This window comes from Schistocerca gregaria, chromosome X (assembly GCF_023897955.1).
Source record: "Schistocerca gregaria isolate iqSchGreg1 chromosome X, iqSchGreg1.2, whole genome shotgun sequence".
NCBI classification, from domain to species: domain Eukaryota; kingdom Metazoa; phylum Arthropoda; class Insecta; order Orthoptera; family Acrididae; genus Schistocerca; species Schistocerca gregaria.
Genome location: NC_064931.1, coordinates 74,869,695 through 74,887,058, shown reverse-complemented (window position 1 = coordinate 74,887,058; position 17,364 = coordinate 74,869,695). Strand labels below are relative to the sequence as shown.

The following is a 17,364-nucleotide window of genomic DNA, read 5'->3' as shown; positions in this document are numbered from 1 at the left end:
CGGGCTTCATATTTTCTCATTTATTGCGCTCGCTATGATTTCGGTGTCTTCTTTTGCCCGAGAAATTATTTACATTTCCTGCAGATTTTAGTTTTTCATTATTTGGCGATTTTAACTCCAAAAACTTGCCCTTCAGCTTTGTACAGCGGGTCACGGTTTACAGCTATTGGTTTACATAATAGCTATAGAAAACCGGTCAACATTTACAGTAACTACAGACACTGTTTAGCTGTTTATGTTCTCGTTAGTGTTGGCGAGAGAGTGAGATAACTGGTTGTTGTTGTTGTTTTTCCTGTTTTCTGTAATTGCTGGTAGAGGGAGCGTAGGTGTTTAACTGTATTTAAGAGCCTCATTGCAAACACTGAAACGATTAAAAAAATACGTAAATGAAGCAAAAACGTTTCATTGAATAGGACGAGATAAAGACGAATGTGTGGTTGATAGCTGCCACTGGCTTCAGAATGAACTGTTGTCCTAATTAGTACGTATGTATTTGAAATGTAGAGTTTCAGATGAAGTCTAAATATAATTGTTCAAATTTCACCACGACGCGTCTGGCTCTCACACTATTCTTCCATCACTCACCATTTATAGCAGAGTCGATTTCGTCTTTATTTTTGTATGGGTGTACGCTGCTATCGAGTGTTGATTCTGTTATGTTGAATAAATACCTATTTTTCCTATTCCTACGTTTCATGGCGATATACAACTATGGTTGATCGAAGGTGGTGTCAGATGTCTTTCGCTTCATTTCACGTCTAGTGCTGATGTAGCAATCGTCTGCATAGGGGATAACGAAGTATACACATTCCTTGCTACTTCCGATATTTAATTGTAAGACATGGCTTTTGAAACAGTACAACGATACATTTACGCAAGTAATACTTTCACATTTCTTATTGAACTTCTATCTTCGTATATACTTCACGAAACATTTTAAATAACTGTTGACATAACAGAACAGCTGGCTGCTAACATGACGTTATGTGTCTCCTACTGATGAAGATTAAGCGTTCCCGTTCTGTTCGCTTCAAAATCAGCTGGAGAATTGTGTAGTTTGTAGCCTGTTGAAGAAACCGTTCCAGAAATCGGCTGAAGTAATTTAGGGAATCCTCGGAAAAATTCTGTTAGTGGGGATTTAAGCCTTGCTCCTTCCGAATACCACCCTATGTTTTAACGAAGCGCCAATTCCGCAACTCGGTTATCCCTAACTTTGATTTCTTAGGATAGTAGGACGATGAATGGGATTAGTGGCTCCCTGGGCAGTCCACTTCACAGAAACATGACTGGCAGTGTCCTGAGCACAAGTAAATCCTATAAAACATGCGGACACTTGTAATCATGATTCTGTCGACTCACTCTGTTCTCTCCGTTGCCTAATTTTGAGAGAAAGTAAGTCTGTGATGACTACCAATTGTACCGTAGCTATGTACCCTCAGTTGCGTAGTGTGAGGTCACTCAGACCAACCTTTATGGAATTTATAGAGACTGTTGACCACATGGAATAACTGACGAAGCAGCTTAAGTAACACTACACCTGTAAATATTTATTCTCGCACTCTGATGTTCTGGTGTGTGATAAGTATGCAGTACGAATTTGTTAAATTATAATTTTATCACAGTGCAAAACCTTGTAAAGATGCCACACTATTCATGCATGACCGTGCGTCATCCATTGACAATATGCTCCCTTTACTTGCTCCCACATGATACACTTGATGAAGAAGCCCTCACCGACCGTATTACACAGCTTCCCCATCCCTTCATCCTCTGGTGATTTCAATGCCCACTGTGTGCTGTGAGGCTCTGCAACTACCTGCCTTAGGGACAGAGCAATTGAGAGGATTCTCCTGTCATGTGCATACATGCTAAATGCGGTACAGAGCACTCACTTCTGCACAGCGACTGGATCGTTCTCTGCAGCTGATCTCTCGCTTTGCTCTCCAGCTCTTGCCCACAGTGCTCAATGGGAAGTGGTCGATGACTTGCACGGAAGTGATCACTTCACGATCTGGATTCACCTGCCAGATGGCGTGGACTACGAAAGGACACCACCGCGACGGGTTCTCAGTAGAGCCGACTGGACACTTTATAGTCAGTTGGCCCAGTTCGAACACTGTGTGAATGTCGAGGCATGGGTGGATCACATTACCAAAATGGTCCACCACGCCGCTGCAGCACCCGTTTCACAGTCCGCTCCCTTGGTGGAGTGTCAGATGCCACTCTGCAATCAGGACCAGGCGTGCGGCTCTGTGTAGGTTCCAGTGTCTGCCAATTGCCGAGAATCTTGGAGCCTTTCGGGTGGCGAGGACAAAGTGTCGCCGAATTATTCGAGAGAGCAAGAAGCTGTCGTGGTAACAGTTCCTGAACACCATTAATCGTTCCACCAAAAGTTCCATTGTGTAGGAGACCATCAGGCGAATTTCTGGGAGAGGAGGGAGGTGCCCCATGGCTGCTGCACTGAACAACACCACTCTACAAACTGATCCGCAAGACATTGCCTAGACTATGGCGGTGTATTTTGCCACAGTTACTAAAACTCCCAGTCAGGATCCAGGTTTCCAGCGCCATAGAACGGTTGCTGAGAGGTATAGTTTGGACTTCGAGTCCACCTCTAATGAAGTTTACAACTGCCCATTCTCCATGTGGGAGCTGGATTCTGCATTGTCTGTGGCTCGTGACACATCCCCTGGTCACGACAAGATCCATTACAGTATGCTGCGGCACCTCACAAGGTGATACCCTCTTCGCACTTTTTAGTGCCATTTGGGCGTCAGGTCACTTTCCTGACGCGTGGCGTGAGGCAGTTTTAATTCCTCTTGTAAAACCTGGGAAAGACCGCACATTCCCAAGTAGTAGCTTGGTGTTGCCCTCACTAGTTACATGGGGAAGACCTTAGAGCGGATGGTCAACCGTCGCCCTGTCTGGATCTTAGAATCCCAGCAACTCGTTAGTCGCTTTCAGTGTCGGTTCAGGAGGTTTCGCTCCACCTTTTATAACCTTGCCCTCCTGGAGGCGGCTATACAACAGGCTTTCCTACTCCGGCATCAACTTGTAGGTGTGTTTTTTTCACATCGAGAAGGCCTACGATACTACTTGGAGGCGTCTCATCCTTGAGCAGCTTCACGAATGGGAGTTTCTTGGTTGTCTTCCCATTTTTATTCTGTCCTTCCTCTCGCCACGATATTTTAGATACCGAGTCGGTGACGTCCTGTCTGATCGCTTTGAGCAGGAGAACGATGTCCCTCAAGGTAGCGTTTCAAATGCAACTGTCTTTGCCTTAGTTATTAATAGCATTACGTCCATAGTGAAAAGTACTGTCTAGTGTTCTTTGTTTGTGGATGACTTTTGTGTTTTGCTCTTCTTCAAGCCTCGCAACGACAACTCGTCAGTTGCAACTCACTCTTAGTCGTCTGGATGAATGGCCGCTGAAGAGTGGTTTTAAGTTTTCCACCGAGAAGTCCGCGTGTGTTCTTTTTCAACGTACTCGTTCGGTTTTATCCTTTCCTGAGTTGAGGATGAGAGACACTGTCCTTACTTTTAAAGACACAGTGAGGTTTCTGGTCCTCATATTTGACTCTAAGCTTCCGTGATTACCACATCTTAGGGACCTGAAACAACGGTCACTTAATGATTTAAGTATTTTAAAACATCTTAGCCACAGTACATGGGGAGCAGGCTGGACTTGTCTGCTTCAGTTTTACTGGGCACTTTTAAATATGTTGGACGTGGTGCACCATGAAGGGATTCGGTTGGCCACTGGGGCATTCAGAACAAGACCCATACCAAGCCTCTGTACAGAGGCTGGTGAACCGCCACTTCACGTAAAGCGAAGGCTACTTACACTGCGCCAGGCGTATAAAACAATGGCCACACTATAAACGCCATTCCGTTGCTCAGCTTTCGTTAGCACGGCTTTTTCATAACCGGCGACAAGCAACGTGGCCCTATGGGATTCGCGCACAGGATTGCCTTTACGAGATGGATATGGCTGGTCTTAATGTTTTACGTCGAGGTTATAGACGATTTCCACCTTGGCTCTTCCAGAGATCCAGACTTATTTTAGATTTTACTAATATTAAGAAAGATAGTACTCCAGACTTTACATTCCAATCTCTGTTTTTTCACATTTTAGATGCGCATCACGGTTTCACAGTCATTTACACTAATGGCTCCAAACAAGGGAATACCCTTGGCTGTTCTGTAGTGTTCCCTGATCATGTAATGACTCTCGATCTTCCGCCATAATCGAGTCCATCAACATGAGGTGGCAAATATGAGGTAGCCAAGGAGGTGGAAACGTGGGTTCTACTATGCCAAGACGGCTTGGTAGCTACAACAGGAAAACACAATTAATTAGCAGGAGTACAAAATAAGAAAGTATTTATTACTTAACTTTGCTGTAGTCCATGATCAGTTGGTTGACAATTATAGAAGACGCGACTAGACTAAGCATCTGTAGAATGACATAATTTACAAGTCACAAATCTTGTAGTGACGAATTAATCTCTCGTAATCTTGAATGTCGAATCCGGTGAATTTGAAGACTAACTTGGAACGGAGCTACAAAGACTTGATGGCAGCAATGACTGAGCTTCAGACGATGACTATCATCGGCGCTGGCTGACCACTGAGCGTGGCTACGTACTGTAGACTGGCACAGCTGCACTAGTCTCCTGCTGCACATGAAATGGCCTAGCGGCGCCTCGGGGCGAGCATAAATATTGCGACTGGCTGTGTACTCTTTGGCTAGCACAGCCGTTCTTTTGTTCCGTTTATCGAGAGAATCGCATCTGGCGGATCGATCTCTTAGGCGGCGGTGTGCTCGTATGACTGACGACATCGCATCATGGTACCAAGATTCGCCTGCCTGACGAATATACCGTTTTCGCAGCGGAGCTCCACGCAATCCTGAAGGCACTGGAGCAGATGCATAGTATTCGGGGCAATCGATTTCCCGTTTGCTCCAATTCCCTTAGTGCCTTACAATCGCTGCAGAATCTGTACCCAGCTGAGGAGTTGATCCAGCTGATATATAACCAACTGTACTTGCTCCAGCGGCGGAGTAAGCAGGCGTCATTCTGCTGGGTGCCTGGTCATGTCGGAATATGGGGCAATGAACAGGCCGGTCGGGCTGCCAAGGAGGCCTGCAGAGAGCAGGATGTGGCACAGTGTCCTCTTCCCTTGCAGTCTGTTATTTCTGCACTCCACAGGAAATGCATGTAGTTGTGGGAGGAAGAATGGCTGGCGGTGACGGACAATAAGCTGCGGTTGGTGAAGTCAACAACTCGGCCGTGGCGTTCCTCCTGGCCGATTGAAGTGAGCCCCTTGCGTCTTCGGATTGGGCACTGTCCTCTCACACATTGCTTTCTCTAACGACGGGAGGATCCCCCTTTTTGTGATGTGCACATCTCTATCCGCCACATTTTAACGGAATGCATTTTATACCGTGATGCAAGGGCAGAAGCAAAAATTGGTGGGGATCTGCCCTATGTTTTAGCTGATGATGAGAGAAGTGTATCTAGGGTTTTAAACTTTTGTGATTTGTCTGGCCTCTCGCCTAAACTTTTAGGCTGGAACTTTTAGTGTGTTGCAGAATGGCCGGCTCCTCCCTTTTTTCCTTGAGGTCAGCCAGCTACATCCACCTGCTGTATTGTTTTAGCTCCTTCTACCACTTTCTTCCTTTGCCGTTCATGTTTTACTACTGACTGATGCTTCTGTGTGGGTACGCACACAGTTTTCCAACCTTTGTTACCTGTGTTTTACGTTCTGTTTTATCTTCCTGTTGTGGCTATTTTCCTCACACCCCTCTCAATCTGTTTTTGCGCGGGCGCTAAAGACCTTGCCGTCGTGCCCCTATACAAACCTCTCCATCCTCCATCCATCCATCATGCATGAGCATAGTATGTCTATCATTGCATTAACACTCTGTACTGCCCATACGCAGTTGAATTTTGTTCCTTTACGACTCTCGATTTTCTGCTGAGCATGTCAGTCGGTGCGTTTGCACAAGATACATCTATGGAACGTTAAACTACAATCATTTAAGTGTAGAAAATACCAGAATCGTGTTTGTGTGCAAAAAATCCAGTTACCGTGATCTCAGACTGGTTATGTAACCGAGACGTACGCGCCACCTGAAAAATGATCAAAAGTAGTCGGACGATAATCTCCGACTTTTTCGCCGGCCGGTGTGACCGAGCGTCTCTAGGCGCTTCAGTCTTGGAACCGCGCGACCGATCCGGTCGCAGGTTCGAATCCTGCCTCGGGCATGGATGTGTGTGATGTCCTTAAGTTAGTTACGTTTAAGTAGTTCTAAGTTCTAGGGCACTTATGACGTCAGCTGTTAAGTGCCATAGTGCTCAGAGCCATTTTCAACCGACTTTTCCTTGTGCCTCTTGTTACTACCATTGACGAGCTTTGATTCAGTTTCATTGGCAACAAAGTCCGCCCCTGGTAGCCGAGTGTTCAGCGCGACGGACTGTCATAAGTACCGGCCCGGGTTCGATTCCCGGCTGGGTCGAAGATTTTCTCCGCTCAGGGACTGGGTGTTGTGTTGACCTTATGATCATTTCATCCCCATTGACACGCAAGTCGCCAAAGTGGCGTCAAATCGAAAGACTTGCACCAGGCGAACGGTCTACCCGACGAGAGGCCCTAGTCATACGACATTTTCATTTCCATTGGCAACAAAGCTCGTTGTAGTGGAGCTCAGTCTGTGGATAATACTAGATGTCTTGTCCAGGTTAGTTACGGACTTCCAGGATACTACACTACTGGCCATTACAATTGCTACACCACGAAGATGACGTGCTACAGACGCGAAATTTAACCGACAGGAAGAAGATGCTGTGATATGCAAATGATTAGGTTTTCAGAGCATTCACACAAGGTTGGCGCCGGTGGCGACACCTACAACGTGCTGACATGAGGGCCGGCCGCGGTTAGGGTTAAGTTGTTCTAAGTGACTTATGACCTAAGATGTTGAGTCCCATAGTGCTCAGAGCCATTTGAACCATTTTGCTGGCATGAGGAAAGCTTCCAATCGATTTCTCTACACAAACGGCGGTTGACCGGCGTTGCCTGGTAAAACGTTGTTGTGATGCCTTGTGTAAGAAGGAGAAATGCATACCATCACGTTTCCGACATAGATAAAGGCCGGATTGTAGCCTATCTTGATTGTGGTTTATCGTATCGCAACATTGCTGCTCGCGTTGGCCGAGATCCAATGACTGTTAGCAGAATATGGAATCGGTGGGTTCAGGAGGGTAATACGGAACGCCGTGCTGGATCCCAACGGCCTTGTATCACTAGCAGTCCAGATGACAGGAATCTTATCCGCATGGCTGCAACGGATCGTGCAGCCACGTCTCCATCCCTGAGTCAACAGATGGGACGTTTGCAAGACAACAACCATCTGCACGAACAGTTCGACGACGTTTGCAGCAGCATGGACTATCAGCTCGGAGACCATGGCTGTGGTTACCCTTGACGCTGTATCACAGACAGGAGCGCCTGCGATGGTGTACTCAACGACGAACCTTGGTGCACGAATGGATGAATCCAGGTTCTGTTTACAGCATCATGATGGTCGCATCCGTGTTTGGCGACACCGCGGTGAACGCACATTGGAAGCGTGTATTCGTCATCGCCATACTGGCGTATCACCTGGCGTGATGGTATGGGGTGCCATTGGTTACACTTCTCGGTCACCTCTTGTTCGCATTGACGGCACTTTTAACATTGGACGTTACATTTCAGATGTGTTGCAACCCGTGGCTCTACCTTTCATTCTATCCGTGCGAAACCCTACATCTCAGCAGAATAATGCACGACCGCATGTTACAGGTCCTGTACGGGCCTTTCTGGATACAGAAAATGTTGGACTACTGCCCTGGCCAGCACATTCTCCAGATCTCTAACCAATTGAAAACGTCAGGTCAATGGTGGCCGAGCAACTGGCTCGTCACAATACGCCAGTCACTACTCTTGATTAACTGTGATATCGTGTTGAAGTTGCATGGGCAACTGTACCTGTACACGCCATTCAAGCTCTGTTTGACTCAATGCCCAGGCGTATGAAGGCCGTTATTACGGCCAGAGGTGGTTGTTCTGGCTACTGATTTCTCAGGATCTATGGACCCAAATTGCGTGAAAATGTGCTCACATGTCGGTTCTAGTATAATATATCTGTCCAATGAATACCCGTTTATCATCTGCATTTCTTCTTGGTGTAGCAGTAGTGTAAATATGTCTGTTATTCCTGTGGATAACTTACTGCAACCAGACTAGCAACTAAAACTGTTGTTGTATAGTTAGAGGTTGTCCTTCTTGTGGACTGCCAAAATATCACTCACAACCTCATCAGTGATCTCACTGAATGCTACCACGAAGGTGTGAAGCAATGTCATCCATTATATGCGACCTTACACCGTATTACAACACATTATTTGTTCTTGCTTTATCTATCAGTAAGCTAACGAACTAGTACAGAAACTGTAATCTTACGTCTGTGCCGTGTGGACAAGAACACCTAAATCTATATGTTACAACATGATTATTATGGTGTACCTGGAAAGAACAACACTTCTGGTTCTAATGACCTCACTGACAAGACGTTAAACTCGAGCCTGCCTAGTTTCCTTTGCCTGGTGATCTACCATTTTTTGTCCAATATATTTCGTGTACCAAAAGCTTTTCAGGTATTCCTGTCTATTCAGAAACACTATTTGGAGAACAGTTCTTTAGAGCTGAAGCACGATCTAGTTCATTATGAGGGGTGCTCTCAGACTCTGTTACTGCGATTACACTATGTTACAAAGCCAAAAATAGTGTGAGAAAATTTGTGTGTCCTTGGATAAATGCATACAAGCTGTTACTTCAATGCTGTCACTGGGTAAAAGAAAGTAGAATGTAGAGAAGAAGTACCATGAGAATTACGCCCTGGCTATGAATATGACATGGATAAATGATGTAGTATTGTTCTGTGACCTTGTCGGCCACTTGTGGTCGAAGTTCAGTGAAGATTTAGAGGCCAACTGCGCCGCTAGGTGCCCGTCATGTCAGAAAGACGCACGCTTCCACGAAAGTCCACTTTTACGAGTCTGCTGTCCGCCTCCGCAAAGCCTGATATCCATCGGAAGAGTGACATTTACGTAAGGGCTTTATGTAACCTTAAACTCACCCACTCCTTAATTTACGTCATGCCCAATGGGGCCGTCGTAAATTGGAACTACGAATAAATTGTATTCAAAAAAATGGCTCTGAGCGCTATGGGCCTTAACTGCTGAGGTCATCAGTCCCCTAGAACTTAGAACTACTTAAAACTAACTAAGCTAAGGACATCACACACATCCGTGCCCGGGGCAGGATTCGAACCTGCGACCGTAGCGTTGGCGCGGTTCCAGACTGTAGCACCTAGAACCGCTCGGCCACTCCGGCCGGCAAGTTTTACTCCTTTGTATCACTTTATTTACCAAGATTTGTTTTCATAAATGTCGGCGAAATGCTGCAAGCATTTTGCGTTCCGGTTTCATTAATAATTAGAATATACTTATCATTCCGAGGCTGACAACAGGGAAATTCGATATAGAAAATGTACCGATGTCATAAAACATGATTACTGGCAGTAGAGTGCCCTCTGTAATTTACATGTCTCTCCTTAATAACTCGGTGACGGTTTTTAATGGATTAATGTGTCCAGGGTGCGTGCAGATGTGCAGAGGATTCGAGGAATTAGGAAACGCTTCGGCCTGGCAGGTCGGCGACCGGTGTACATGACCTCAGCCTGAGTGGTGTAAGATTCTGAGACGTGAGGTCGGGTACGAACCTGCAGGGGGCGGCAATGTCCTCTCACAAGGACTGCTGGTGTTTAAGGTCCGGCCTTGGGCTGTACGGCGCTGTGTGCTGCAGTCGAGACCGACTTATCAATGTTTTTCTGACTTCTTTAGAAGATTAGTATCTTCCACTTGTAGAAAGAACAAGCCACCGGAAATAAACTCTAGCCTCGTAGCAGTCCTCTCTGATCTTCTTGAACCTTGTTGCGACGCTATGGACGTTGGCGGGAGAACGTGCAGTTGGCTTAAAGAAGTTTGACATTAAATCACAGCGTTGAAATGAATCCCTTTTGGTAGTAGGGGAGAGTTTCATGTTGTCATTGTAGGCTGGAAAAGACGTGCTATTTTTGGTGGGATTCTCTATTGGAAGGAATCCTCGTGGTTGCACTGCAGTGGTTTGTAATTCTTTCATTGGTGACTGAACCCGTTTTGGCGGCAAGAAATACGCAGGGCGTAAGTGAGCGTCGCATGAGAGGAACTGGCCGGTAGGACAGGATTCGGCCGACCTCACAGAAGCTCTTGCTGGTAGGACACCAAAGTTTCCAGATCGACTTGGCGTAGCGGCGTGGTAGAGGTAGCCTCATCTTGGAGTCCTGCTCAGGTGCTGACGATTCCATCTTCGCGAAGGGGTCTGCACATCTACACAGTGAAGTTCGGTGCATCAGTCTTACTTACGGTGAGTATAATTGTCAGCACCTGCAGAGTAGTTAAACTGATTTCGAACTTGTGGAATCCAGAACGATCGCCTGTCTCATCTCCTTTGCACCGGTAATGAATCTGTGGTCTTCTGGATTTTAGCCACCAGCTTCCAGTCACTGTTCCGATCGAACATTACGGGATTTAATAATAGTGGTCTGTTATCACTGAACATTGGGAGAAAGTGAATTCTTAGGAGGGAAAGAAGTAATAACTTCACAGGAGTGGCACTGCTTTCCTTTTAATCTTTATAGAAATTTGGGCAGAGCTGATTTTCAGAGGTATCCATTATTCATTTATATGTTTATCTCATAAATGTGAATACTGAGCTTAATCGTAGTTTCTGTTCGATGCTTTCACAGTCATTAAGTTTTAGGCTTTCAGTGTATATCCTGGAAGACATTAGCAGTCAGATCAAAATAATCACCAACATATTACTCCAGTCATAAAGCGTTAATCAGAGTGAAACGTTTGTTTTGCAAATTCCCCTCTTTCAGAGCCAAGCCTAGGGACGTAATTTTCGTATTATCCATTTAACTTTGCGCAAAAGCTTTTAGAAATTATTTGTTAATTGGATGGCCTGCCCACAATTAGTTGTGGAGAGTTGATGGAAATTCATTTAATTCTCGCTGTTGCCTCTTTCTGTTAAAAACAAGGTACATTTCAGGACTTCATTAGCTTAAAAATTAAGAGTAATAGCACAAGACGTATTTTGCGAGCGCAGCACCTCATTACGGGCGCCAGACCCCGTACCTGATCCATAAAAGGCGATGGAACGGACTGCCAGCAGATCGGGACCAGTTTATTGTAGTAATATCAAGTCAGCCAGGAGCAGCCCTCAGCCCACCCTAACAACAACAAAAACAATCGAAGGCACCCGTATGTGATGCCACATGCACCGATAGAAAATTCTACTGGATGTCACGATGCGGTACTGTTTCTCATTGCGTGTCAGCGTGTTTGAGAATGGGTGATTTCCAGTATCATTAATGATCCATGACATCCCAAAATAAAGTGCAGTGTCACGATCCGTTGTGACTTTGCCTTCGTGAAGAATGGGGTTGTTTCTGCAGTAACCACACATTTGTGGGGGCAGATTGGTGCGATATCGTGTAGCACTACGCTTGCAGAATGGTATGAAAAATCCATAAAATACAAGATATAGACCTAGACCTCTCAATTGGGGAAAATCCTAAACAGACTTCTGTGGTTGGAAATAAGTTTTTTCCCTACCGATGGCCTTGAGAATAAGAGAAAGAAAGAGATCTTAACTGTCTGTAATTGTACTGTATATATAGTTCTGTTAATCTGTGATTTTTTTTGTAATTGCATTGTATGAATGTATATTCAAATACAGACTGAGTATAAAGCATCTAATGAATCACCAAAATAATATGTTACCATGTACTCTTGTTCTTGTTTACTAAGAGAACAAACCCCTATCTTGAATCTCAAGCTCTATCACAGTACCTTATTGACTTCAATAAAATGGAGCAATTGTGCTGTTAGGCGAACTATAGCTTGTGGTATGATGTATTATTATTATTATTATTATTATTATTATTATTATTATTCAAAGGTCATATGACACTTCCACCACTCACCACCACACATGTAGAATACATACTCACCGATGCATATATTGCAATCTGATATGAGGAGTGGTGGCAGTGAAAAAGTTGAAACTTACAGGGGTGGTGGAAGCAAGGAACACGTCAAAACCGGCAGAGGTTGCTCAAACCTTTTGCTCAGAGGTTCATTGCCACGACTGCTTTAGGAAATACTGTTCCATATGAGACTGTCAAAAGTTAGTTCCCACTTATTGAATTTTTTTCCCATTTTAACTTGCCCTATCTTTGATTTTTTTAATCTCTATGCCCCAGTAGAATAGTAAAATTATTTCACCACCTATACCGTTCAACAGATATCACTTAAATTTTTAAATTTTCTCCTTAAGAAAAAGTATAACCAACCCAAGGTATTATTAAACAATAATAATGTTACACATCATTTTAAGTAGTACAGTTGCTCTTGTCTCCAAAATATATACTGCTTAACAAAAAAGGCAAAGCATCAGAAATGGAAGAGGAAACAAAATGAAACTTTACAGGTTGAAAAGTGATTGCATTGATTAGAAAATAGTCAAATTTACAAAGAACTTGACAGCATGAGCCCACGTATCAGTATGACGTTACACCTCTTCTGCCTTGGACGTATGCACTGATTCATCTGGACTGGGAAGATTTTCCTAAAGCCAGTGTATCCTCTCCTACGGCAAGCTGGCCCACAACTGTTGTAACTGGTCCTCGGTGTCCTAGATAACAGCTCTGGGATGGAGTTGACACCCGACCTGGTCCCACAAGTTTGATTCCCGACAGAGCTATGGTTATTACTGGCCACGGGAGTATCATCAGGCACGCAGTTCATAGAGACACATGCTATGTTTGGACACGTTTTGGCCTTTTGGAAAGGGGCACAACGATACTGTCGCATGCTAGGTGAGTGCAGGAGTCCGTGGCAAGAGTAACACTGTTGTGCTTCTCGAAAACATTGGAAGAATGGGTCTTCTTCCCAGATCGCCACCACTCTCGCCGACCAGGGTCGTCCAGGGCAGTACAGAGTCTCGATAGGTCTCTGAACGCAATGCGACGTAATTCGTAAGCAGTCCATGCTAGCCGGTCACGGTACCACTCCAAACGCAGCCGTTTGTGTTGTGACAGCCTTCTCACGGTAAGGTAATTCACTAGTCTGGCTGTAGCTAGCCTTCAATCAGTGGTGAGGGGCAACACAGGGTGTTATAGCGAGTCTATTTATTGTTCTCACATGGCAAAATGTGAAAGGGTTATGATGTACTTGGTGAACTGTACAGCGGTCCTCCCATGACTGGGACTGGGTTACAGAAACAGGTTTTGAAATTCCTTGTTATACCAGACACAACTGATTTATTTTTCTGTCGTCCTCACATATATCGACATATTCTGTATTACCTTCATTAAAATGTTAGTTAATGGAATGTGCCTTACATGAATCTCGCTATGTCTTATTTTGACGGAGTCACTGGACACACAGTCAGTGACCTGTCCTGGTTTGGTTCCCTTTTGATTGTTTATATACGTAACTACTGCATTTTTCAAACGTGTATACCTCGCTGTGATGTTTCCTTTCCAGAAGTACATGCATATAGTAATGTGACTTAATGAGAGAATAACTGCGGTAAATTAGAGTTGTCTGCTGTCTAGAGATGAGGATAGAAGATCGCGGCACTTCTGGTTCGATTTTGCCGTATCTCTACGTTAAAGACATACTCTATTTTCGTATTGTGAGCTTTTCCTACAATAGGTGAGCAGCATATTTAGTTATAAAGTTTTCATATTGCACTATCCTATTTATCCACATCTTTTCTCGGGCAAACGAGTAAAGAACTTCACGTCGCTTCACTACTGTAAGTGCAACAAGAGTTAGCTAAATATCGAATTGGAAGCTATCTATTGCATGTGTGAAGGTTTCCTTTTTTGTGTCGTCTCGTTGTCACTGATGGCTTGTACCATGGGAAGCAAGGAGAGGACGTTGTTTGGTGGCCGGTATCCTCTTCTGTAACACATGATGCCTGCATGTATTATCAGGGTTCTTTATTCATAAGGACAACAAGTTACTTAAGATAGTCCAGGTGTTGTACAAGCTCTCTGTAATAGTCCACGTTAGCCTCACTGCTGGTGAAGTACAAGTCCGCTATTTACACTTCTCTGGTCGTTAGGTACTGGCTGAGTCTAAGCTAGAGGCTGAGCTAACAGCGAGTGTAACTCCCAATGAGCTGCGAATGACTGACTGGGCAGTCTCAGAAACGAAAAATAACTTTAGAGACAACAAGAAGGAAAAATTACGCCGTTGAGGAGATCAGAAAAATTCTCAGTTCTTTCTGCAGCGGGAATTCTCATTTATGAAGTGTCAAACATCAGTTTTTGATTTAGCCATATGTAGTTATGATATGGGTAGAGTCATAAAATTCACATTTACAACCGAGAACTCGCACTAGCCAATTGATGGTAAATATCTTTAATATTGCTCTGCCAGATTTGGTGTTGCCAACATCATTATGTATAGCTATTTACATATCGCCAACTTAAAATTAATAACCGCCATCGACATTGTACGTAAAAAAGAACTTTTTCTGCAAATCCGAATTCTTGTTAATGATACACTACTGATGTGCATCCAGTGCACAGTTGCAAGTTCTTTAGGAAAACAGCAGCAACACGAACGAGCTGGAAATGTTGAGTCGTGACGAAATAAATTTGCAGTTGATATTAATTTCACGAGTTTTTTCCGTAAAAAGAAAGGTCACAAACATTTGTGCGTAATGCTTGCAACAGTACAGAATCGTTAGAAAGCATACACATCTATAGAAAAGTTTTTCACTTACAATTTAGATGGTAATCGTTAATTTTATGTTATCGTGTAGGGAACTACGGCTAAAGACGTCCGCCAACCTCAAACTAGAAGGTAGTATTGGAAGTGCTCATCATGAAATGTCTTTTAGCACGCCATTTGTTATAAATCAGGCTTTTTCTATAAAGTCACAGACAGAAAAACAGAACTGTGAATGTTGCTATGTTAGCCTCAAAGAACTTCGCGACAACACGCAACGATATTACGTCGGCTTACTTAGATGTTATTGCCAAGGGAACTGGGACGTATGAAAAGGGAGAATATTTTTGTTTGTAGATAACAATGACATAGAGCTTCTTCAGAAATAACTCCCTCGGCTGTTGTTGCTGTGGATATATTGAATTCTTCATGAGTATTGCAGTGTTAGAAATACCGGATTCTTCACAGCTTCTGTGTAACCTAGTCCCTACGACGGTATTCGCTTCGCCATTCAGAGAGAGAGAGAGAGAGAGAGAGAGAGAGAGAGAGAGAGAGAAACAGCAATGCGAAATGCAGCGACATTCTCCGCTGTAATACATACGAGCTAAGAAATGGAGGTTATAAGTTCTTTTAGAGCCGCGCGCCCACACACAAGGTTTCTCTGAGAAATAACAGCCTGTACGCTAGGAGTTTTTCCCAGACAGTCAATGACGTGAAAAAATCGCTCTTTGCACTTTTGGTTATTAAATAGAGCTGCAGTGGAGGCGGACTTAGTTGCTCTTTCGCTGTTTCATGTGCGAAAATGCAAACGTGACGGAGTCATTTTACATGCAGAAGTAACCTGGTATTCTAAAACCTACGCTCACACACACACACACACACACACACACATAGTAAGAGAAATAATGACCATCTGAATGTATCACTTCATCTTTGTAGCAGTCGATCGTACCAAATTCAAAGATAAATGATTAATGTCTGCTGTTAGAGGGAACTCTTTTCAATTTTGTTCTGCTGTCATCATCTTTCAAAATCTTTTGAGTTGAAACTCTTTTCGCCATATTTTTGTGAAAATACTGCCGTTTCTCTTACAGTGTTATTAAATTCCGTATGGTTGTTAGACTAAATTCTCCATCTTTAATCACATGCGTTGCCATAATTAGCTCATCAACATTTTTAAAAGTTGAAAAGGGAGGAAAATAATAAATGCCAACTTTCAGTTAAACTGTAATATAAATTGAAAAACTAAAAACGGTGCCGTGGGGCTCAGCCAGCTGGACCTGCACCGAGCCACATTTAACATTATGTCCTCCAGAGCTAAACTCGCAAAAAAAAAAATATTCTCGCTCTGTCTAAAGGAGATTATTCATCATATTACTTCTCAGAGAAATCTCACTGATACATATGTAACAGCTCTCAGCCCCTAATAAACAATATACCTTTTTTTCTACAGAGATTACTATTACATACCCTCTAGCCGGCCCCGAAACAATAAGTGAAGAGCGAGTTACATTTAGCGACAGTTTCAAAAAACAGTCATCATAAGTATCGTTTTTATTATATTAAAAGCCTACGCTGAAGAGCAAAATATCAGCGAGGAGCACAAGTAACGGCTCTCTGGAAGCCGCGTCACCAGCAAGAGTGTCGTTCACCATACTTTCACGCGTCCTTCATCAGCGTGCTACCTTCTCCAGTGTTGCATCTGGAGGAATGATGACGCAGAAATTGATCTAGTGGTGACATTAGATTCATCCCAGGTGGCAGTGATGCTTACTTTCGGGTGTAGCACCGATCAGGAGAACGACAATAGCGAACTGCATTAGGAAATGAGATACGGGCCCAGGTCCACGCATTATTATTGTGAGGGAAGCTATGGTCTCCACTGGCGCAAGCATCAGGAAACACTGAAGAGTGTAGGACATATCCAGAGCATCACACAGTATACAATGTTCCCGTTCCTAGAATGGCAAGGGCTTACCCTCTTCCAGTGTAACAACGCCAGTCCACAAACTTCTCTCGTCATCCCTCACGCTGTCCGGCATATCTTCCAATTTCTCCGGCTAGCACGATCTCCAGACATGATCGACACTGAGAATGTGTGTGACATCCGTCAGTGACGTTTTAGAGAACACTGGTGTAAGGTATTACTTTCAAATGTGTTCCCTGCAGCTCTCTGATGTTCCTGGCCGAGTGATATGCTGTCATGGATTGTGTGGATTGTGAAGTAATCGTACGGCTTGTAGAAAAGTATTAGCGTGTACCGATGCACATTATAAGCAAGGATGGAGTCATAATTATATCGGTCGAGAGCCGTTCCAGAAGGCTACATTCTTGTAAAATTATGAAATTTGCGGCAATTATCATCATTTAAGATCCTTCCAGCAATGGTCATGGAACGTTTTTTGTGAGCTGTTTCTCTACTGCAACCTTGAGAGCTCAGTATGTTAGATCAAAGAAGAATGGACCC

At 44.0% G+C, this 17,364-nt stretch overlaps 1 protein-coding gene across 3 annotated transcripts in view; it reads left to right on the top strand.

The window, feature by feature from the left end:
- LOC126299587 (ras GTPase-activating protein raskol-like) overlaps positions 1-17,364 on the top strand; it is a 703,968-nt gene that overhangs the window by 98,034 nt on the left and 588,570 nt on the right. The window lies entirely within an intron of this gene.